The 25,337-nt window shown below is 46.5% G+C and overlaps 1 protein-coding gene across 4 annotated transcripts in view; it reads left to right on the top strand.

The window, feature by feature from the left end:
- LOC119377718 (uncharacterized) overlaps positions 1-25,337 on the top strand; it is a 191,769-nt gene that overhangs the window by 56,572 nt on the left and 109,860 nt on the right. The window contains exon 2 of one of the 4 annotated variants that reach the window (XR_007414550.1): positions 1,371-1,472. The exons of the other annotated variants lie outside the window; for them this stretch is intronic. The gene's annotated coding sequence lies outside the window, so the exon portion shown is untranslated. Of the gene's footprint in view, positions 1-1,370; positions 1,473-25,337 lie in introns of those variants that run through there. 4 annotated transcript variants of the gene reach the window in all.

Here is a 25,337-nt window from a genome sequence, read left to right on the forward strand (position 1 = left end):
CGATACGCGACCGTGGCCCGAGCAGCCCGAGCCACTCGATCCCCACGAGAAGCGGCCTCCCTTTTGTGGCCCGTTACTGCAGAACGCAGCTGCGTGAGGCAGCGAAGCACGCTCCGGTCGATCGCCCCGGCGCCCACGATTCCTCGGTCCGGAGGGCTGACCTGTTACGCCGCGCCAGAGCGCCCTGGTGAAGTCATGCTCACCGCACCGAACAACCCGGGGACAGCACAGTGTGTCCGAGATAGGGGTGGACTTGGAGTGACTCCAAGAAGGTGTAAGGGGGTCGTGATAAGACCAGAAGAGTTCGCAAGCCGCGGAGGATGGCGCCGGCACCGCCGATGTTCGGTGTCGTCGGACGACAGCCAGTCGTTCGTCGGCGGGCGGCCCGTGTTGCTCGTGCAGGGCGCCACTGTGTAGCTCCGTGTCTAGTCTTTTCAAAACACGACGCCACATGAGAGGAAGTAATTAGGGTCTTTCGCTCCGCCACACGACAGGCCGTGCGATCGCCACGCGGTCGTCGCTTCTCGGGCCGAGTCGTCGGTGTGCGTATATATTTAGGCGTGGCACGCCGCCACGTTTAATGGCGGCGCCCCCTCACCCCTTCTTTCTCTATATAATGACACGCTTCCTTTTTTTCGTTTCCTCCTCCTCTCTTCCGTCTATTTGCGTCGTCGAATTAGCTCTAGAGCCCGGTTCACACACGCACGTGTTCCGGTCGCATTCGTCGCGACGGGGCGGTTGCCACGGACGCCGTCGTTCGCGTCCACGCACAGTGCTAGAGTGAAACAGTCGAATCACTGTCCTCCGCGAGTAGGCCCCTAAGTTTCTCGCGCAATGTTTGTTTTTTTTTTCGCTCGAGGGCTCCGCGGTTAGATCGAAACGAAGTATTGCCCACGCCACGCACGTTGTTTGGTTTCACTAGTAGTATGGTCTGGTTTGTTTCCAACTGAAAAAGTGCCCAGGACGTCACGTAAACGTCATAGGAGAGACAACTGCCACCTACGCAACACGTTAGCATTGGCTGCACGTTCGATGTCTGCCCACTCTAGTGATCGCATCACGTCAGTCAGGACTGCAAGGGGCCGCAGAAGAAGAAGTCGTGGTTAGCGAATATATAGCCCGACCTTCACACGGAATGGTAGTGGACGTGTGAACTATGGCCTTTAGGTGCACTGTGGTGGCCTTTCGACCACTTTGACGGCTGCTCAAATGACAGTGCACTTGATTGTCGAATGTATACCTGCAAGCGGTTTCACATCAGTCGGGAATTCCAGGAGCTATATATAAGAGAATAAACGTTTATTGATCTGCATCAGTCAGAAAGAGTGATTCGATCTTTGTTCACTCGTGATGATGGGTGGCCTCCACAGTTCATGCAGCCATTGGCCTTTGCTGCTTCCCTGGCCTGGTTCACCAGCTCGCACTGGTCCTCCACGTCCATGACCACGAGCGTGGCCTCCCACAATTCTTCATGGTACTCTTCTGTGTTTATATACGGACAAATGAGCTTTTTTTTCTTTTTTAGTGCGCTAGACCGAAATACAATAACCGTCACTTCTGTAGGTATCTAAATGAGGACCGTCTTTTTCTCATACACCCCATGCAGAGCCAAAGAAGCGAGGCCGAACACCAACCGACCGATTCCCAGTATGCGCTCGCTCAGGCATGTGTCTCAGCGATCATCAAGATGCATGCGAAAGGCCAGGACGCTCAACAACATTAAATTCCCGCTTTTATTACGCTCTCATTGGCATGCACTTTTTGGTTGCCCTGCATGGGCTGTCGCAACAATTCAATTAGGCAACTTATATTTCTACCCTCGCCTTGTACGAAAGACCCCGTTATCAGTCAGTGATAGGTGAAATTATCACTCAAGAGAGAGAGCGAGAGACAGTGAACAGAAATATAGACACAGAGAAAGAGAGTTAAAAAGAAACGAAACAAAGCTAACCCGAACCGCGTATAGCGTCGGTCGAAAAAGATCGGCCCGGATTTCTTCGCCCCGAGCGGAGACGATGTTCGCAAATGGAGACTCGGCCGCGGGGCGGGTGCCACCGATCTGTCGAGGGATTTATTCGGCGGCGAAGGGAAGCCGCGCAATCCTCGGGATTTGCCTGCCAGCACGAAGGGCGCAACCACCATCCTCTCCGTTTCTTCCTCCTTTTCAGAAACGATGAACCCACCCGAGCAGTATATATACGGCCAAAAGATCTTCGTGTTAGGCTGGGGGAGGGCGGGTCTTCGGCGGCCGCCATTCTGTGCTCGGCGCTCAGAGCCACGAGCGCGTGGCTCTAAGCACATATATATTGCGTCAGCCGACATTTTTACGCCCTTCTAGGAACGGCAACCGCGCTCCACACGAGCCGACGGCCCCGTGTGGCTTCCATGAAATCCTCGCTGGAGCACAACGTCCGGCACTCGCATTCTTCTTTCTCGCGTTCTCACAGTTGCCCAAACGGCGCTCCAGCATAAGCATGTAGACCGATTCGGATGCATGGGAATTGCAGACAGTATAAGGCGAGTGCTAGCAAGTTCTCACGTACACACTTGTCTTAGTTACACTTGAGTGATATTCTTAGCCCAGTGTTGACACTGTCGTTCCGAATATATCATTACTTCTAGCATCCGATCAAGAGGGACTCGTGAATGCATTTTCTTCGCGAGGCTTGCGCTATGCACGTTCGCTCAGGTGGCTTCTCGCGTCGGCTCCAGTAGTTTGACATTCAAGTGCCCTATTCAGTGCGCGATGTGAGGCGAGGAACAGTGCCACTCAGGGCTTTCTTCAACACCGAGCAAAAACGTGCCCTTTTCAGCTTCGCCACATTGATGCTACGTGCAACGTGGGTGCGTGGCAGTGTCAGCTCTTTTGATCTAATTTATTTTCGCCTCACTGTAATTTTAAAAGCTCAAGGGGGTCTGCATCAAGGCAGCACGTGACACCCACGCGCTCGTGCTACGGAAGCCTTCGGACAATATTTAAGCAACCGCAAGAATAAAAAGAGAAGCTATCAATCTGAAACCTTGCAGCGAAAAAGAAGACCTCGTGTTCTTATTGGCGAGGGTCCTAAACGGCGTATATAACAACCATTAAAGCCTGTAACTAATTACTAATATTTTAATGAACACTGGTGGAGCGGGAGGGCGCGGCGTGAACCACTGAAAAGCCTTGTAAATGTGTATTTACAGTCTTAACGTAAATTTCTGTATGCTTGATCGATATCTGAAGACTCTATATCATCAGCTAAATATTGCTTCCAGACATTCTTGCGGGCATTTAGGGGCTCTTTCATTGCTGACGATGTTCTGAATGTGTTCCTTTAGATCTCGCTTAAGCTTTTGAACAGTGTGTCAACGAGATCGACTTACGGCCACTTAACAGAAATATAGTGGAACAAGTGCGAACTTAGTGACTGGTTTAGAAAGCGCGTTGTTTTTGTATGTTGTGCGTGTGCGTGAACGTGCATATTTAGACACATACGCCACTTCGTCACTCAACTAAAGTTACAATTACGACGAAGGGCTGAAGGAGCGAAAACGAGAGTCGAAAAAGTTTACTGGAATTCAGCACCCGTATACAAGCTTGCTTTTAACAGTCAGTCGATGTGATTACATGGATAGGAAGTTTGCATACCCTTTCGGTTAGATCGAACAATTCTGCCAATAATTAAAGAAATCCCGAGGAACGACACTAAACCTACACCTGCATTTTGCTTTTATTTTTTTAATTTCTTTTCTTTTTTTGCATGCCGAAATGCATTGTTGTTTTATTATGTCTGCGGAGTGCGGTGTGCCAACTTTTGTTCCCAGCGTTCTTTGTTGGCACTTGTGATGTGTCACTGTGAAAAAAAGAAAAAAAAGGTGTCAAGATGGACGAGCGCTTTAGCTACTGAAACACAATACCAAGGCACCGAAACACGCACACACACAAAGCATGTGGACTCAATTCTTCGTTTACCACTGCGTCGCTCCTTCTCCGATTTCCCGTTGTGTATACAGTTCCAAGTTTCACCCCTGCCAAGTTTTCACTTGAGTGCACTAGGTAAATATTTTTGTCCCGAACGAATTTTTGACAGATATGCAGATAGAACGGTATGCATAGAGTCAACGAGAAGTGCACCTTTCGCTTTGCTAACATGCACTGCATAACGGTTATGACGGTACTCAGATAGGACGGCGACAAAGGGCGATTGTTGGCGTATACGAATACTCTCTTACATTTTGGGCAGGTAACCGAAGATAAATGAATATTGAATATTGAAGTAGTGAACCCAGCCTGTATCACTTGCTGTCAAATGCCTCCTGCCGCCAGTTTGCGCTATATTTATACTCATACTATAACAGTTGAAAGTTGAATCGGGGCTTCGGTAGGGTGCGTTAAGGCTATTTTCCCAACACACGCCGTAATCGAGTCAGTCAAACACCAGTTTTGGCCCGGCGTGCATAGATGGCTCGCACGACATCACGCCTTATAGTAAATGAATCATCATCACCATAAGCAACAACAGCCGCAGCCTATGTACAATGGTCTTTAATTTGCCATGTCCAGCTTGAGGCGATACCATTTTATTCCATTAAGTGACCTGCGCAGGCCCACTTTTTTCTCTCTTAATGCACGTTAGAATGTCGGCTACCCCTGCATGTTCTATAATCCATCCTGCCTAGCTGTTAACGTTACGCCTATCATTTGCATATTTGTATTAGGAGCAGCAGTGAATGAATGTAGTGTTGCGGTCTTCTGAGCCCAAGCACGAACTGGGCGAGAAGGCAGGTCGATTAACAGTGCGAAGGCACTGAAGGCAGTGAATGCAAACTGACCGTATGATCGCACGATTTCTCTCTCTGTCTCTGCGCACGTGCCTGCGCGCGCGCGCGCGTGTGTCAGCGTTCAGATTCCCCTTATACCATACGGTAATCGTAGTACATTGACGGCGACTGCTTCAGATTTTTCGATTCACACAGCAGCGACTACTCGCGTGGGACGCAACAGCCAAGCTGAAACTCGAGGCCTGGTTAAAAAAAAAGACATAATCAGTTATATTTGAAACGCAAGCAAATCTGGTTTATGGGGCCTGACAAGCGATGTATACCGGCAAAGGAAAGCCGGCCAGATAACTTAGCACACGTGCGTCGATAGAGGACAGGATGAGCGGGAAGGAGGTTACGCAGCATTCACGAGAAGCGTAGGCGAGGCCCGAGGAAGCAGGCGGTTTGCGGAGAGTTTTTTTCTTCCATGCAGGTAAGGTGTACGAGCGGACGGCAGCTCGTGGAGTACGAGCGGGCCACTACTCAATACTCGGAGCTTGCGTCACTTCAGTTGAGTGTTCGCCTTAATGAGTAATGCATTTCTGCTACATTTCATTTAGTTCTCGATGCTGCCGGCGTACAAGACGGTCGAAGGAGGAGAGTGGCGTGGCTGAAAGTTCTCGCTAGGCCAATTGAAAAGGAACCAAGTCAGATGTCAGTGTGGGCAAAACAACAAAATTAAAGCACCGGAAATGATCGATTTGTTTTTCGGTCTTTCCGTCGTCTGCCTGCGACTTCCGGCAGAAGAATAAAAAAAAAAGAAAGTAAGAGAAGGGGGAGGAAATGAGGCGCCCACATCGACAGTTTGGTTGCTATGGCGACCAGTATGGACTCTGCCAAGGAGCAAAACAACGCGCCAAGATACCAAGCGAAACGGAAGGCCAGCAGCCAGGCGGCAGGATGGCATGTGAAGGCGGCACGCAGCTCTCCTCTCCGCTGCCGAAGGGTTGCCTTCCGGGCTGCGGTCGGCCGCGGGACGGGGTGCCGAGGCCCTTCACTTTGACCGCCACCGCCCTTTGCAAAATGGACGCGCCGCAGTGCAGCAGCCGTGCCCGAAAGCAACAACGCCGGGTGGGCGCGGATTCGCACGAAAAGTTGACGCTTGCCCTTCCACGACTTGCTGTTTGCAGATGACAAAACTAAAAGTGAGACAGAGAAGTATCCGCCGTGAGGAGTCGAACATTCGGAATGGCGCAACAGGTGGTGTAATTGGTTTGCGCTTGAAGTGGGACGGTAATAACTGCAAATGTCGCGCTTGCACTGGAAAGCTGCTCGCTGGCCAAGAAATTCTCCAATCAATGCGCTGTTGAACGACTGTTCGCAGCACCATGCTATCTCTCACCGGGTCACAGAAAGCAGCGAGCTCGGCGGAAGAATATGATTTTTACACAGAGGCAACGAGTAACCCACGGCGCCACGTTTTGGGCAATCGCGCGAGCCTTTCCTGGATACTTTTTCGAGACGTTGGGTTTAGCAGCCCGCAAAACTTTGATATTTTGTTCAGCACCCTCCCCGCAAGTTTGTGACCAGGGCGCCGTAGGGCTTGGCTTAATGGTATAAGACGTAGAGGATGGAGCAACAAAAATGGTTCGACGATAATCTCCAATTACAGATTACTTTTCCCGCCTTCGCGCAAGCAAGCGCGGATCTGCGGATGTCATTTTGTTTGTTACCACGATCGCATCGCGACGTCCAGAGCTTATTTCTTCGCGGCCAAAGTAATACGCATTCTGTTTGCGTTCGGCGCGGTAATGAGAAGCGGTGATAATCCCAATGTCACGGCGCCTGGCGCCGGCAGGCATGTTTGCTGTACAGCTAAGCTTCCAGACTTTCGACCTTAATCCATAATTCCGCGCTGTACGCTTGTGCGGGCACGTGCGAGAAAAATAACACTGAACCCCGTAATGTGTTTCGCACGCGAATAAACGACGCGAGCGAACGAAGGTGGCATCCACTGGCAACTGCGCAAAACAGGACACATGCGGCAATGAAAGAAGCGCACGTTTGCAGGGCAGGAAAGTAATAGACATCATCACATCGCACTCTGCGAAGCCAGCCTGATTGTTAATAACAAAATGCGTGCACCTCAACCACATTTAGAGGCGACAAACACCACGATGGCCATTTGACGACACAGAAGGGAACGAGTTGTCATACGTTTGTTATCAGCAGCAGACGTCGCCTGTTTGTTTCTAGTAGAAATTAAGCCAGCCTGCAAACTGATACGGTGTTTCCCAGTCGCAGTGTTAACTATAAGCCTCTCGCTATCCGCATTTTCTCGAAGTGCGGCTAAACCATGAAAGCTAACGACAGTGGCAATCGGCTACAACTGCATAAATAGCACAAACGCGGCACTGAGGGTAACCAATCTCCTTTCGGCGGGAGCTCTTTCGCCAAATCGAGCAGTGCCCACCATCGCTTGCCCAAAGGGGCAGTTACTGTGCGCCGGTGACGGTGCTATGAAGTCGACAAGCTGCCTTCTCTTTGCGACACTCCGAACTAAAGTTCTCGCATATCGCACCAACAAGAACCTGCGCAGCTGCCTTTACTGTTCACTTAAAGGTCATGGCCAGCACTCACGTTGCGAACCGCGCTCTTTGATCCAGGAATGAGTGTTTCCTCCCAGTGGCCTTTCGCGTTCCGCTGAATCTTGTGTTCACACACCGACCCGTTTGGCCTATGTGCACTTTTCCACAAGGCAGGGAAAAACAGACAATCCACATTTCACAACGCCAACGTATACTTAACTGCGCACTTATATCTGCTTGTTTTTTGTTGTTGAAACAACCACGGAATTTGTTTTGCCTAGCTTGTGAGGCGCAGAGAAAAACAATCTCTGTACCGTACCTGCGAACCACATTTTTTGAGGTTATGCGCGACCTTGTGATCATATGGTGTTGACACATTTCTTTGAATTGTCATTTTCTCTCTCGTTTTTTCGTTACGCTCCTTCTAAGGCCACTGCTCACATGACGAACCAGCTGATCTGCACCAGATACGTTTTTCGTGCGCTGTATTCGTTAGCCTGATAACGTGTGCGTTAAAAAATTCGTTTAAATTTTCCTGCCAAAGCTTGACCAAGGGTGCACGCAGATATGAAGAAACGACTTTTACAACTTTCAAGGGCTCCGACTCGCAGCTAAGCAAATGTTTTTCTGATCGTGGGCTGTACAGTCAGAAAACGTATTCAGCTGTGGTTTTCAGTGCCACATATAAGAGTGTAGCTAGCCATTATTTTGATACAGGGGCGTCTAGCCGTCGACAGTTTCCTTTGAACACTTTAAAAAATATGTTACTATTCTGCACAAACCAGTGGGATCGACTAATAACAAAACATCATTCCCATATCAAAACACCCTAAATACAGGACCCTTATATGAACCAATTTTCTTGTCAAGTTTACGAAAAAAAGGTGTGCTAAGTATGGAAGGAAAACTTGAGGCTATGCACAATAGCAGACTTCTATCTGTATGTATTATTATACAACTGCACAAAAAGAGAGGGTAAAATGTTAATATTTCAAGAAAGGCGTCAACTGGTACACCGCATTTGTTGACAAATACCATCTCGCCGCTATCTTCTGATATACAGTGCCTTAAGTTCGATAACAAAGGGCCACATGAAATGTTATAACCCAAGTCCTGTGTATCTATTCTAAAGCAGTTGCACCATCTAGGGTCAGACATGCTGAGGTACGACACTACGACCTCAGAGTTCGGCATACAGAACGGGTCTTGAGGGCCGTTACGTGCTTTTGTAAGTACAAGGATACAATCACCTGTCACAAGTCTATTTTTCATACTATGGCCCCGGGCCGAAGATCAATCTCATGCCTCTTGGTCGCAAAAAAAAAAAAAAAAAAAAATTACACAAGCTGCACAAGCGCTTTACTTCTGAAGCAAGGCTCTCAAGGATGTAGATCGCCAGCTAAGTGACCGCTTTGTCCGTGGCTTTTGTTGTCCTTAATTTGCCACGGACGAATCCCTTTTAAGTGCGTAGCACTTTAGGGGCGCGGCTTGTCGTCCATCCACTGTCTCATGCCGCATGGTTACGCAGTGGTCAATACAAGCCTAAAACAAGGCTAGCAATGCTAAAAACCAGTGCAAAATAAGCTATCAAGGTCTAAAATAATATAAACTACAAAAATAACCAAGAATTATTCGCAACAGTTTACCTAAAATCGCGAGAAACGCTTTTGAAACATCCGGCTGATACCGGCGCCGCGCCAGAGAGGGCGCCACCGCCTCGGCATGCGCGCGATTGCCAAGGGAATTACTGGATTGCCCGTGCTAGGCACTTCCTCAGGTTTCAGGCTAGTGGAGCTGCATTAAGCACAGGACTTAAAACTACACCAGGGCCTACACAAGAATGACATTAGCGCAGAACTTAGAGCAGGATTTTTTTTCTTTTTTTTTGCCGCTGCATTCCGCTGCACCCTGAAGCAACCTTTCAGGTGAGACTGCAAAGCAACATTCCTTATCTGATAAAAAAAAAAAAAAAAACGTGAATTGTTTGTTCCTCTTGAAAAAGTCACCAAATTCATGACGTGCTCCACTTCTCTGTTGTGAGTCATCGTCCTGGAAAGCACATGAACGCATTCGTCGATTTAGCGTGGACGCTGTTCTGCTATCACCCAACGCACCGTGGAGTTTGCCACTGCCACCTTTCCCTGTGGCGTGAAGGATGGCTGAAAGCATAATTTATGTCCGAGCCCTTTCGTGGTACTTCGGAACGGTAAATGTCTCCTAGGGTGAACACTCTGCCTTTCGATGGTCTGTGCTTTTTTGGTCTGGACAAGTGTGATAGTGTGATGTCGTGTTGTCCCACAACCTCGGTCTACTATCCTGTCGGACGTATTGCGCCATTTTTCGTAGCCTCTGCTGTGATCGCCTGCGGGGACCAGGCTATACATTACTCGCAGATAAAATATGTGCCCATGCTTGACCTTCTCATAGAGTTTCAACAACAAACACAGACAGCGAGTGGCTAAGCATGCGTTGGCATTTGCCGAATATACATTTTTCGTCGCATACTGTTTCCCCCCTGTCTTGCGGAACAGTGTACATTGGCCGAAAGGGTTGGTGTGCGAACGCAAGGTTCTTGGAAGACAAGAGGTCACTAGGGGGAAACATTCATTTCCACTAGAAAGGGCATTGTTCACAACGTGAGTGTTTGCAGCTGTTTAGTGACACTATAGAGTTCTTTCTTACCATAATGATCAGCTGAGCTGGTAAACAATGGAAGCTTTCTGTATCAACAAAAGAAAACACGGTTGCGTCAGCCAACCTTCCAATCTACTGAACCAACGTGAGGTAATTTTTTTATGGAACATCACTAAAAATTGGAACAGTGTTGCAGCAACTGGGGCACAGCCGTGTTAGATCTTCTGCCTATATTTGTCGCTTGAGGGCGCGCGGCTTTGTAAATATATATGAATTTAGGTTCTCGCCGTTCCTGGGTAGATATAAATTGTCAATCACCAGTGGCGCATACGCGCTCACGAAGGCCCGTGGTATACGGCTTTGTGCCACACGCGTCTGGAGGAAAGGGTTTGAAGACGTACGCGACAGGATTTTCATGTTGTTCATGTCATGACCAGACAGACATACTCTTCAAAGCCTCTTACCCTCCCATGCCAATTTCGGTCTACACCAAGCTAAGGAGGCGATCATGAGAGCACCCAGACGTAGGCGGCTAGATAGATAGATAGATAGATAGATAGATAGATAGATAGATAGATAGATAGATAGATAGATAGATAGATAGATAGATAGATAGATAGATAGATAGATAGATAGATAGATAGATAGATAGATAGATAGATAGATAGATAGATAGATAGACAGACAGACAGACAGACAGACAGATAGATAGATAGATAGATAGATAGATAGATAGATAGATAGATAGATAGATAGATAGATAGATAGATAGATAGATAGATAGATAGATAGATAGATAGATAGATAGATAGATAGATAGATAGATAGATAGATAGATAGAAATGTTCAAACTGCCTTGGGTTCGCTAAGAAATGCTTCGCATATAATAATCACCAGCATGGCTAGTTGCGACTTCCACGGCCTTGGTCTGTCAGCAATTCTCACAACCACCTTCGTAACTTCTGCCAGGTTCATAACAGGTGCAATCGCGCTAGAAATTTTTTAACACAGCACAGTAGTTTATTTTGCAGGGGGGAGAGACACCCGCACTTTCTTGGAACAAAGATTTGTCTCACACCATGGAGAAAAGAACGGATGTAATTTTTATCCAATTATGTTGTCGGACACCCGGATTACATTTTTATCGACACAGGATTGAGCTTGCACGATCCCCGAATTGCCAAATATGCGCAGGAGGTGAGACGATCGATTCTCTCGCAGTTTTTCATCTTTAAGAAAAAGAGAAAGACATTTTAGAAGCGTGCTAAAGATTTTTCCGTTCTGTTAGCTCTTTCTGTGCCAGACTCCTCTCATGAATACTGTCACAAAGGCCCTTTCTCAGCCGTGGATGATGCTTTTGTTCTTTTAGGGCAATTTTTTCAGTAGGTCCCTCGTACGTTGTTTTGCATTCATTTCGTGACGAAAACCTCTATTGACTTTAATAATTACTCGGCATCTTTCCTAGTGCCGTCCGAATTTTGTTCGACACCCCGCACTTACCCGCCACGGTGTTCTAGTGGTTATGGTGCTCGACTGCTTACCTGAAGGTCGCGGGATCGAATCCCGGCCGCGGCGACCGCATTTTCGATGAAGGCGAAAATGCTTGAGGTCCGTGTACTTAGATATAGGTACACGTTAAAGAACTCCAGGGGGTCGAACTTTCCGGAGTCCTCCACTACGGCGTCTCTCATAATCATATCGAGGTTTTGGGACGTTAAACCCCAACAATTATCATTATTATCGACACCCCGCACTGCGTGAACACAACTTTTCACCGCACTAATTTCGCTTGTGTCTAAACAGTTTTCTTAAGCACTTCACATTCCTAAACAATGTACTCTTGCAGAACACCCGTTTCTGCCTCTAATATTGACCTGAATTTACTACTTGATTAGGTTTACAGAATACTGGAATTAAAAAAAAAAACGCAAGTTCAATCATGATTTCGTAGTAAGCTGGTGTAATTGAATGTAGGCACTAATGGGCTTCGCTGGATTCAGAGTTTCCTTGAGAGCCGTACTCACGTTGTTCTCGCTAATAAGCATATGACCGTATGTTATTCAGTCGAATCTCTGGTGTATTCTACAGGAGTCCGCTTCAGGACCGTCGTTGTTCGCAATTTTAAAGGACGACTTGCCTAACACTGCGACATTGCATCCAGTGAAGTCTCACCCACTCGCGGATTGGTACGTAATTTGCAGAGATAGAGCTAACGAAGACGCCATCGCCTTGCTCCAGACGTGCTTAAGTATTTATACGCTGATGTCAATTGCGAAACGTAGAACAAAGCATATTGAAATGGAAACCAGTGCTAGTTTATCGTACTTCATTAACATACTCGCGGAATTGTTCTGATAATATATGCGTAGCTTGAGTCAGTGTCGTTCTTCGAATATCTCGTTGTCCACATCTATAGCGACCTGTTCTGAACAAGTCGCGACAAGTACATTTTTGACAAAGCTAACCACAGGATGGGGCTCTTTTCGAAAAAAAAAATGTTCAACCTCACGCAAACATTAATTAAAAGGAAAGCTACTCCACGCCAGTTTCATCTATCAACGGCATGAGTGCGGGTCATCCGCCTGGACCTATACGGTGGAACATTAACTCGATCCATTCGTCTTTATCTTACCACCTTCAGTGACGAAGAGATGACAGGAGTGGGTCCGACCGGGGAGCGATCTGGAGCACCATGGATGGCCAGGGGCATTACACTTCAAACAATAGGTCAAAGAAGCATCCTTTCAGTGTTGCCGTTTTAGTGACTTTGTCGTTAGATTTAGCGACATCTTTTGTTCGTTTAGCGACATTTTCTATTTTAGGAGCCTTCGACTATTTTAGCCAGGTGACGAAGCACTTTTGTGACATCTCGGACACTTCGAATTCAAGAAAATTGCTCCGAAAATGTAATTCTAGAGTTACAAGGTGCGCTTCATTATTAGAAGAAAGCTAGAGTATGTGGGTGTGTGACATCAGTCACCATGGGGATGCAATGGCGGACTTCACTCACAGAGGGCACACGATGAGGTTACTTGCACCAAAGAAACAGACTTCATCCTGCGGTCATTAAATTAATGTTTAAAGAAAACGTTTTTCAAAACCAATTAGAATGAGTAGTAATGCGGCAGGGTCTGTAGTTTCGCTAAATGCCATCGACTGGTGAAGTTGACAAGCGTAGCAACTAATTTAGTTACTAAAAGTTTTTTACATAATTCCTTTTTTTTACAGTGAGATCTAGAATGCAGCAATTAAGCGAATGATAGGGCAGATCGACTGAGGAAATCTCAACGCAATGTTTTCCTTTCTAGGGAATTTGGGATAAATCAATGCATGCACGGTTTCATTCAGGGGAATCAAAGGGCAGCAACGTTGTAAGATAATGGTCTCGTAATTATCGTTTCCCTGTTAATGCTCATGTGTGGTGGCCACGCAACATTTCCATGTTACATGAGCGCCAAAAAACACTAGAAAGTATGCAAGCAAAGCTGCATACTTCCTGTGTTTTAAGGCTGAAAAAAAAAAGGCTTATCCGTGTTCTTTTGAGCGGTGCTAGGTTTGTAGATATATAATAGTAAAAGCCCTCGGCCACTTTGTTGGTAAATTCACAATTTATTCATCACCGTCCGAGATACGAGATAAAGGTGAACCTTTCCTGTAGAGGCTTTACGCCATGTTTGCCAGTGGCAATGTTGCAGCAAAATTTTGCGAAAGTTTTCGCGAGTCTCCTGTCTTGTGCGTTTCGCGACAACCTCGAAGAAGAGTTGGCAACGAAGCATCCTTTCTGAATAAATGTTTTGTAATAATCCAATTATAGCTGCAACAGCCAAGTTTACCACCACGAAATCAGAGAGCCCGAAATTCCCACGCGGCGTAAAATAGCCCGGTGAAGTCTTCGTTCACGAGATGTATTGTTAGTACAACCATCAACTTGTCCACTAAACTGGATGTCTCGGATAATCTACTACTGAATACGAGCAGAAGTTTGATATTCTAAGTCGTAGAGCTGTCACAGCGGTAGCTCCTGTATCCCCTACACATTCCAGTTTTCACAGTATTGCATCACTGCGCGTAAGTGCGCGCGTAAGTGATTGTGTGTGTGTGTGTTCTTTTCTCTTTAATCTATTCGTTTTGTACTGCCACGTTTCCCTGGATTATTTCTTTGTTTATCAGGTAACCTTGTAAAACTGTTTCATTACTATAAAAAATCCAAATTCTACTTTTTCGCAGCTGTTATGAATTAAGCGCCCTAACTCCATAATTCTATACCGTGCAAACCTTGAAGGTAGCAGCAAGCTAAAAAACTGGCTGTAAGTTTTTGCGATACCGACGCCATTCTCCTTCCCAGAGATAGCCGGTTAACGACTACGTAAAATCGGTTGTCAATTCTTAATGCTGGGTAGGACTGCCAGGAAAAATGTACGAAGGACAGTGAATGTGATTAACAATTTCAGCGGCCAGGAAGTTTTTTAACATAAAACGTTATCAGGACATTGTGCAAGCTGACTGTTCTTTCACCTTTATGATATCGAACTCCAATTCTGCCCGAAAGGTCAGGCAGTTTCGTACCTAAAGAAAACAGTTTTGACGTAATGTGAGGTCACCGAGACGTGCTCGCATTAGAAGATTAAACCTCGAGGGTCGCGGCATGGGCCGAGAATAATCATCAAGCGTTTCTGCAAAGGCCATCTCTGATTAATTGTTAAAGAAATTTGAGATTCTAGAGAGAACGATAACTTATGCCGAGCAAACTTCATAGCAGGTACGGACATCGGGTGCTCACCAACGTTATAATTAATCATATTCTATTAATTAACATTTTGATTCGTGACATCACGGTGTGCCTTGTGATTGCAGAGTGGAAGTGAGCCTGCAGTCTAGTCGTTGCAATTTGCTAGGAACTTAGCACCCAGCACCAGTTTCGAGAAACACGAAAGTGTGCCGTGAAACTTGAAAGGCAGTGCTGTTCTAATTAGCAATTTTGAGGATTCGTCATTAGTAGGGAGTTTTATAAATTGGGTGCCCAAGGTTATAAGCGCTAACTCTCAAATCTAGAAATGAAACGTAACTAAAGTATGAAAGAAGACGCAAGATGCATGGACACCAGTTTGGGCTTTTAAGCTCGAAATCGCGCATAGCCGGGGACGCTATTTATGAAATTCCTTGTGGTTTACATGAACTTTGTGCATGTATTCCAAAGAGTGAAAAAAAAAAAACAGCTTGCTTTGTTGCATAAACATGGCGCTATTGTCGAAGCAGTTTTTTAATGTGTGCGTTCTTAACATTAAAAAAAAAATAAAGCAACGTGAACAATCATATCCCAAATACGAACCATCATTTCAAGCCCGCTTTATGGTGAGCAGTCGTCACATGCATCATTTCCGAAAGGCCCCTCGCTTTGCGTAGCAGCATACGGCGTAGTATGATGTCACACTACGTTGAATGACAAAGAGTATATATATATATATATATATATATATATAAACATTAAAAAAATAAAGCAACGTGAACAATCATATCACAAATACGAACCATCATTTCAAGCCCGCTTTATGGTGAGCAATCGTCACATGCATCATTTCCGAAAGGCCCCTCGCTTTGCGTAGCAGCATACGGCGTAGTATGATGTCACACTACGTTGAATGACAAAGAGTATATATATATATATATATATATATATAAACATTAAAAAAATAAAGCAACGTAAACAATCATATCCCAAATATGAACCATCATTTCAAGCCCGCTTTATGGTGAGCAATCGTCACATGCATCATTTCCGAAAGGCCCCTCGCTTTGCGTAGCAGCATACGGCGTAGTATGATGTCACACTACGTTGAATGACAAAGAGTATATATATATATATATATATATATAAACATTAAAAAAATAAAGCAACGTAAACAATCATATCCCAAATATGAACCATCATTTCAAGCCCGCTTTATGGTGAGCAATCGTCACATGCATCATTTCCGAAAGGCTCCTCGCTTTGCGTAGCAGCATACGGCGTAGTATGACGTCATACTACGTTGAATGACAAAGAGTATATATATATATATATATATATATATATATATATAACATTACAAAAAATAAAGCAACGTGAACAATCATATCCCAAATACGAACCATCATTTCAAGCCCGCTTTATGGTGAGCAATCGTCACATGCATCATTTCCGAAAGGCCCCTCGCTTTGCGTAGCAGCATACGGCGTAGTATGATGTCATACTACGTTGAATGACAAAGAGTATATATATATATATATATATATATATATATATATATATATATATATATATATATATATATTGTGGGCGTTCATTAGACACATCTTCCCTCTTCATGCACGTTCATCATGAGTGTTCGTCATCTTCATCGGTGGTGGGAACGCTGCTTGATTGTGAGATCTGTGCCTCGGGTGTGGTCGCTTCACCTAATAAAGGTCGCGTTACCCGCTGCGTCACAAGTGGTGGAGGCTGCTCATCGATCTTCCTTCCTCTCCCAACCTGCTCTACCTCCTGGAGCTCCGCTCAGGTCGCCGTCTGTACCAGGTGTCCGGTACCATGCCTCAGGACGAGCCAACCGGTGCACCTGCATCTACCGCCACGGCCCCGACTACCGCGGCCTATCCACCCTGGATTATCAGTGGGCACCAGCGTGATCCCCCTATGCTCGCCGGACTTCGAGGTGAAGATGTGGAGGATTGGTTGGACCACTACGACCGAGTGAGCTCAACAAACAACTAGGATGATCCCGCCAAGCTTCGCCGTGTTTCTTTCTATCTCACGGACGTAGCGAAAACGTGGTATTTCAATCACGAAATTTATTTCACGGACTGGACCAATTTCAAGCAACAGTTTCGCCAAATTTTCGGCACTCCGGCAGTTCGTTCTGCCCTCGCGAAGAAGACCTTGGACGCTCGCAAGCAACGACTTGGCGAATCCTACACCTCATACATTGAGGATGTGCTTGCTCTTTGCCGCCGTTTCAACACCTCCATGACCGAATCAGAGAGGGTTCGCCATCTGCTGAAAGGCATCGGCACCCGTTCGCACTCCTGGCTTACACCCGTTCGCACTCCTGGCTTACACCCGTTCGCACTCCTGGCTTGTGTGACAAATTTCAGTTACGCTTTATTGGCCCCTACACGGTCTTGGAGCAAACGTCTCCCGTCAACTATCGCGTGGCACCCGTTGTTCTTCCAGCGGACCGCCGCTGCCGGGCCGCAGAGATAGTCCACGTATCGCGCATGAAGCCTTTCACAAGGCGTTCTTCTTCGCTTTAAACTGCGGTCAGAATGACCGCTCTCGCGTGGGGGGGAAGTTAGTGTGGGCGTTCATTAGACACATATACCCTCTTCATGCATGTTCATCATCATGAGTGTTCGTCATCTTCATCGGTGGTGGGAACGCTGCTTGATTGTGAGATCTGTGCCTCGGGTGTGGTCGCTTCACCTAATAAAGGTCGCGTTAACCGTTGCGTCACAATATATATATATATATATATATATATATATATATATATATATATATATATATATATATATATATATATATATATATATATATATATATATATACACACGCGAGTTGTGGAACTGGGGTAAAAGGACGGGGAGCTGCCGCGACAATTAAATACCGCAACGAATGCTAGCAACCATTTCAATGAATGCTGCTGTACTCACTGCGAACACAGTTCCCAAAGAGATGATGACGTCCCGGCGCTCCTTCTGAAAGAGCAGCGACAACCCAATTAGCCCACTACCGCACACATTGCGACAGTCCAAAGATGACCTGAATAGCAGGCGCAGGCATTCGTGAATCACCCGCGGGCCGCCCTCAGACGGGTTATCTGTAATTAAGAGCAAAGATCCCACTGCGTACAGCCTTCTTTGCCGTCACGTAATAATAGCGGAGTGGGGCAGCCGCTACACGATCAACCTGAACCTTCATGATCAAATGAAGGAATCAAGGCCATGATCGGGCAGTTGATTAGTGCCTTGCTAATCCAGCCTGCCGGTTTTCTAGTCAAGACAGAGGTTCAAACAATAAACTAACGTAACTGAGAGAGGCTGTGTTTGTCGCATGGTGTATATAGAAATACTAGTTTTGCGAAAAATGACGACTTTGTAAACTTATCTCATTAGCGTCCTAACTACTGTTTCGTTTCCTTTTTTTTTCTTCGATTCAGTGGAAATCAGTTTAACTAGTAAGAGAATACATTCGCATATTGTCAGTGTAGGGAAAGATCTTCCAGCTCATTCACGACACACTGTGGCTTTTAAAATAAGTGTACATTTATTTATTTACATATGCTGTCGGCACTCTGAGCCGTTAGGCAGTGGGCACAGCAAATTTTCTCATAGCCATTAGCGATAGAAGCAAGCGGTAAAAGTTGAAAATTAATATCACGACAATATTTCCGAATACCGGCAAGGGCGTTTCACAATGCGCACGGACGTGATATTGTTACGATGAGCTGCGCGTTCATTCGTCATAAGAGAATGGGTGATGATTGAGGGAGGCTCAACTTTTGAGCAGCTCAAAATTCATACGAACATTGTCATTTTCTTTCATTCGTAGCCCGATTGCAGCGTAGCTACATGTGCGTAAGTACAACAGAAAATTCAGAATGGGAACTTGAACGAAAAACTTCCTGATGTTTGCTAAACTTAAAAATGCTTTTTAAATAATTTTTGAATGCTTGTATGCTACTGTCAAAATGCGAATGCCAGAACGTGACCACTTTCAGCGCGGTGACGTCACGACACAGCGCAAGCACCTGAAAAACGAAACCGGAATGGGCTGCGTAGAGCTTATTATATTCAACCATCTAGGAAACTCTGAGGCTTGGCAATGTCTTTCTATGGTTTCGAGGTCTAAGATTTTGTCTTAAGGCAGAAAATGAATAGGCGAAAACATGGTGTGTACCCCTTGAACAGATCAGAAAGTACATCTGTCTGACCAGCTTCCGAAGTTTGGCTTATCTAGGTAAATAATAGATTTCATAAACATTAGTCCGCGACTACTCTTTAGTTTCCTTTTTTTGAGGCTCTGAGTTCACTTTTGCTGGCCATGAATGGAAGCAGTTCCTGTATTGGCCTTCGCACTGTAGTACGCCTAAAGAAGACTACGCAGGAAAAAAACGTTTCACAAGTTCGCACGCCGCAGTTGTCTACAGGTTATATGAACTCTTCGTGGAGCAATATTCAAGGGTGTCCACACAATACGAATGAATTTGAACATGCAATAGGCCCACCACTGTGCGGCCAGACTCTCCATCCCGTCGACCGGAACAGGGAAAAAAGAAAAGGAAGGACTGCGCACTTGCCACAAGAAAACATGCATTTGATGAAACCTGTTAATCGAATTTCCGATGTCGCTAAGCAAGATTCCGCTGTGGATATGGTTTCTGAGCGAGTGTGGCAGTACAGTGCACATATTGACGTCAGCAGGAGCTTAGTGGAATAGTGTAGACGTCGGCGGAATAGGAAACCACATCGAAGTATCTACAGCATGTAGCCAGATATATGCGGCTTCTCGGAAATCAATAGTGCGGTCGTAGAAGCCCGACGACTACTGCTATCTATCTATCTATCTATCTATCTATCTATCTATCTATCTATCTATCTATCTATCTATCTATCTATCTATCTATCTATCTATCTATCTATCTATCTATCTATCTATCTATCTATCTGTCTGTCTGTCTGTCTGTCTGTCTGTCTGTCTGTCTGTCTGTCTGTCTGTCTGTCTGTCTGTCTGTCTGTCTGTCTGTCTGTCTGTCTGTCTGTCTGTCTGTCTGTCTATCTATCTATCTATCTATCTATCTATCTATCTATCTATCTATCTATCTATCTATCTATCTATCTATCTATCTATCTATCTATCTATCTATCTATCTATCTATCTATCTATCTAACCGTCAGGTCGTTCGTCGAATAATGAATTAATTGATTCTTTAGATGTTTGTTCACGGTGCGTCTGAGTGCATCGACGTTTTTCGGTGCTCGTATTCAAACGCGATCACATTCTTTTAGTATGTATCCAAACTCTTTCACGCTCGTCTAATGTCTATCTTAATGCAGGGCACGTATGCCCGGCGTGAGGCAATGTTCTCCCTCATCAGCACTCGAGCTGCCGAAATTGGAAAATTGTATTACGCTACTGGCTCGCTTGCGGTTGGACTATACCTCCAGAGCGCCCGCCGCTCTAGGAAAAGACAGCAGGCTCAGACGTGATGTATCGACTAGCCCGTCTCGGGCGAGCTGCAACGCCGGAATTGCGAAACCAGATGCTTCACTCAGCAAAAGCTGGTCCTACCCTGCGAAAACGAGAATATAAAATAAGAGGTCGCGCCGACGGTATGATACAGCGCGAAGAACGGCCGTCGTCGCTCCGTGCGCCGGAAACCGTTATTCAATTGGCGACACGGGGCGTCAACCGGCGCAAGCGCCGAAAGGATCGTGGACGTTTTTGATCCATCTCTCGGAGCTTGCGCGGGCGCTGTGTGTTTGGGCGTTCGTTTCTTGTCGTCGCTCCCAATGTCAGGTGTGTCATTTATCTTCAACGAGGCAACTTGGTTGGCTGGAAAAGGCCTCGTTTGGCGTATCGCGCTCGAAAGCGGCTGGACGAATGCGTTCTAAGAAGGCAACTGGCAACCAACACGGTTTTGTTTAAGTCAAATTATAGGGTTATGCGGCCCCATGTGGTCCGAAACCGAACTCGCGGTCTTGTTCTCAGCTGCATCACGCCGTAGCCACTGTGCTACCCCGGCGATAAATACTGTATCTTTGAAAGCCTTGATATATATTTTTCTTTTTTGTAAACTGAATTGGTTGACTCGCACATTTTGAAGGTGGTTCACAGTGTTGACAACATAGGCTAGTGAAAGTTCTTGCATTGCAACATGTTTTAAAGATTAACTGCAGAAAATGAAGTTACGAGCACTATAAATAGCCACTGCCACATATTCATTAGCATGTCTAGGTTCACATTATAATCTTTATGTGAGTTGCTGCACTGTATACATTCGTGTCAGAAAGGCTTCTGCACACAATGTATGTGTGGCATAGCATGATTTCACTTCGAATACATAAATAATACCCTTTCTTTAATTATTCATTTTGCTCGCATGAAGTCTTGCGTTATTCGCTTGTATCAACAGCGACTTAGGTACAATCCGCTTTGCCAGTCTAATGTTGACAAAGCGCGTACCTGTGTGTAAATGCTGAAGTTATGCAGTATCAATCTTTGAGTGAAACACAGATCGTGAATACGTACAACACAACCATCACGTTACATACCTTATACGGATGCAACGATGCGTGGTTCGGAATAAATTAGGGATGAGAAATTGACATTCTGCTTCCTCCGAAAAAGAAAGCAAGCCGATATATAAAGGCGAAAGGTAGCGGAAGAGTTAACGCTAAGAATGCAAGTGTATAGGAGGCCAGCGTCGTACAGCCGATAAATCAAAGCGTTTTCACAGTGAGCAAAAAACAGCGCACTCTACGAAATAGGTGAGCGCAAAGGGACAGGGAAGTCCTCCTGAATGAAGTAAAGTGGTCGATCTCCGAAATAATGCGGCTGCACCGTGCCGCGTGCCACCTGGCGTGAACCGTACGGGTGCACCGTAGGGCACGGCGGCAGCACGACCTCCGTTCCCCCTGCTACACCGACGACCTTGGCCCGAGGCTGGCTCTGCACCGTGGTGCTCATAATTTGTCTGCCTCGAAACAAATCTCTCTGCTCGTTGAGGCCGCAGCCCTCGCGTGAGAAAGCAGCGCGGGGAGGCCCTTGAAGGGGCGCCAAGAAAGCGATCGCGCGCGCGTCACCGCTCAGGCACGGTTGCTTATTTCGGCCCCGAGCCGACGAGCACTGCAGGTCGCGCCCCGCACAGGGCCGCTAGGCCAGCGCTCCCGCGGCACGACGACCGGCGGGCAGTGCGGCGCGTTCGTCTGGTCTTGGGCCGCCAACAGTAATCGCGGATGCGCAAGTCGTTCCGGTGTCCGGTAAGCGCCGCTCGAAACTGGACTTCGCATCACTACCTCGGAACACGACGCGCGCGGTCGTTTTGCTCACGCAGACTCTGGCGCGCTCTCCTCACGACCGGCGCGCTCGCCCGTTTCCTGCCGCTCGACAAAGCGGCCCGCTCGTTCGGGGAATGCGTCTCCCGCCGCAGAAAACCATGTAGCCTCGCTCCTTGTACAATGTTATGATTGACGTCGTGGCGTCACCAACGTGGGCGTGCGCTGCTCATGCGTTGATGGGCGGGAGAAAAAATAAACAGCAAACGCATCGTATGAAACGCTTCGCTGAGGACCAAGCTGCTCTGCTGTGCCAACAGTCTTGGCCAGGTCTCGGTAGCATACCTGCCACCGATGAAGAGGGCGAAGAAACAGACCCGCTTTCTCTCAGCACCGCCAAGTTTACTCGCGTGTTCTTATTATTTTTGTTTACCCTGTAAGACGCGAGTACATAGCCAAGGCGAAAAACAGTGCCCCCTAAATAGAGGGATGAAGCGCACAGTGTCCTCTTCACAGTGGCTTCAGCGCTGCTTCCGACTCGCTTGCCTCGATCCGATGCTTTCTTGGCGCCGAAGTCTAAGCTTGCTGTTTCTTTTATTTCTCTCTCTCTCTCTTTCTACCGCCCTGTATTTAATTTCGAGGAGTGGTCTCTTTGAGTCGTACTCGACGAACAGGGACTCCGCTCTGTTTACCGTAACAACCCGTCGGCATAAGGCACTCTGATAGTTTGCTGATAATCCACTTGAGGTGCCGGAGATTAACCAGATTATTCACTTTTCTGTTAATCTTACTGCTTAACGTCGTTGTTCGTATCACAATTGGGTTAAAAATACACTGTCGTTCTGATTGATTCTTTTTTTTACCAAAACATCGTCTTGTGCACTGCAGCACAGAAGTAACTGGAACACCCATGCATTTTGTCGCACGCTGAGGTGAGAATATCTCCACAAGCTCGGGTCACCCTGAAAATTGGTTCAAACGGGATACTCCTTTTAAAACTACGTGCTAAAATTCATAAATTGCGATGTGTGTCCTTAAGTAAGTAATTTAAATGTTAAGTACAATTTTTTCATTAACTAGCCGTTTATGTATATTTGTTTTTCTCGCTCAAGTTCACCGCTTGAAGTAATCGTCTTAGACAACTGCAATTCTGTCATCTTCTACAGGGGATTAAAAAAAAACCTGGTATAATTTACGTAGCTAAAGAAGCTTATTCTGATAGATCAAACAACATTTACGTTAATTGTGGCGCTCCAATCCCTGTCGCTGCGCTGACGTGATGAAATTATTGGCGGTTCAAAGCAGGCACATCAATTTTCCTGCTGTACAGATGCGTCGATCTATTTCGCATTGCCGCACTTTTGCGGCATGTTTTTATAGATGGGGGGCAAACTATTCTTAGAGCATTCATATGGCTTCGGATGACGTGTTTCACATGCTGTCACATTGTTTATGGATGACAAGTTGTGCACAGTACATGTATTTGCGACAGTTATGGAGAGCTGCAGCTGCGAGCAGTGACAGCGCTCGGTCAGTCGCAACTTGCGGAATTCGTCTGATAAACTGGGCGAATCTCCATAAACATTCGGACGCCAAATCTATGAACTAATTTTCTTAAAACTCTGCCTGCAAACATATCTCTCCGTCTTGAAAGTTGGCTTTGCCACAGTAAGGGGCATTGTACGAAGAAGCCAACTTCACGGCTTCTCTTGGCTCTACGGCTGGCAGACGACAGCATGCTATAGATTTAGGGTCGTGCGTGCGACAACGTTGCTCTACCAACAGTAAACGCCATTTTAAATCTTGATTAAGGCATCGGAAGTAAAAATTACAAGTTTCTTCTTTTCAGGAAAGGAGTGTTCACGGCCAGCAAGAGATATTCGTACTCATAGTGCACAGGTTATAGGACCACATCTACAAAGACAATATAATCTTCGCCGGAATCGGAAATTACAATGATGCAGCAGCTGTTACAGCTACGTTCTGGTGCGCCAGGGCGTTTGTGCGTTCGCGACGACGAGCAGTTGTGAGCAAAACGCGATGGTGCCTGCAAATATTAACGTCCTGTCGATGCACACGCGTAGTGCTATAAGTAATCTCATCGGTGATACGGAGAAGATGTTGTTTGGCTAGGTCGTTGCGGGGACGTCTCAGTAGACAACGCTGGCGCATGCTGACTGTCGTGCCTTCTCAATGTGGCATCATCGTCCTGCTTATGGGTTTCGTTTCAAATGACCGAATATTTCTTTCACACTTGGACTGGGGATTTCTGAATTCTTTCGCGCTTGACTTTCGGGCTTTACGGATTGTAGTGTGCAGTTTCGAATCCAACGCACTCCAAAAGTTTCAGGGCCCGTATTCACAAAAAAAGCCTTTCGCTAAAACTGTTCGTAAGAGCATATTTCAGCCAACCACGATTGCGGACATATCATTAGCGCAGCCCGTTGACCAATGGGAAAACGCACTTACGAAAGGGAAGTTTTGTGAATTCGGGCCCGGAGCCCTTCCACTACTGTGAAGGTTGAAGTCAGCGAAGCCAGCGGCTGCGGTTGCACGTTCTGCGGCAGCGGCTTCCCGTCGTTTTCGCCCCCATTTGCGCTTCTCTGCGCGTTGGCGCTCCTTCATTTCCCGCTGTTCTTCCTCCTCGCGAACGACACAATGCCGTCCCATCGTGAGTTCAAAGGGCGACTGCCGATAACAGCGCTAGCACGACCTCTAAGTCACGAGACAAAGGTGCAGAACGATCGGTGGGTCGTGCCGCCACCGAGTATCACGGCACTCGTGAAAGAGGTATCAGCGGTGACGAGAGGGCGAAGGGCGCCGAAAATTGCTGTTCTCTGTATACACGTCTTTTGTCCGCGGACGCGATTCGCCAAAACCTGGCCATAAAAAATTGATTTACTCCCACAAGCAATGTTGTGCGGCCGTGTCTGCAACAGACAACGACTCTGCCGGGATTGCTTCCGCTTAGTTCTTTGTGAGAAGCCATTAGCCTCTGCAACAGCTTGAAATTACTGCTCGCATGAAACACGACGCACCCCAGATGGTGTCGGTTTCTTTAGGGTGGTGACGAGTACGGAGCTGGAATATTGTAAAAGTACTCATTCCACGCCTAATTGTTAACACATCCTCCTTGACGTTATCCCGGAAGGTCATGACAGCTATCAGCCCGAACTAGTTTAGTTTTCCTTTTGGCATTCCGGAAAAGAAGAAACGTGACATATTTCTTAAGAGCATTAGAGACTGAGGTCACGACAACTGCACTTATGAGCAATGGAATATACTTTGGCCTTGGCGCACAAAAAGCGTAGAACACAAAAAGGAAGGGGGGGGGTGGCAGCG

This window comes from Rhipicephalus sanguineus, chromosome 1, assembly GCF_013339695.2.
Source record: "Rhipicephalus sanguineus isolate Rsan-2018 chromosome 1, BIME_Rsan_1.4, whole genome shotgun sequence".
NCBI lineage: Eukaryota > Metazoa > Arthropoda > Arachnida > Ixodida > Ixodidae > Rhipicephalus > Rhipicephalus sanguineus.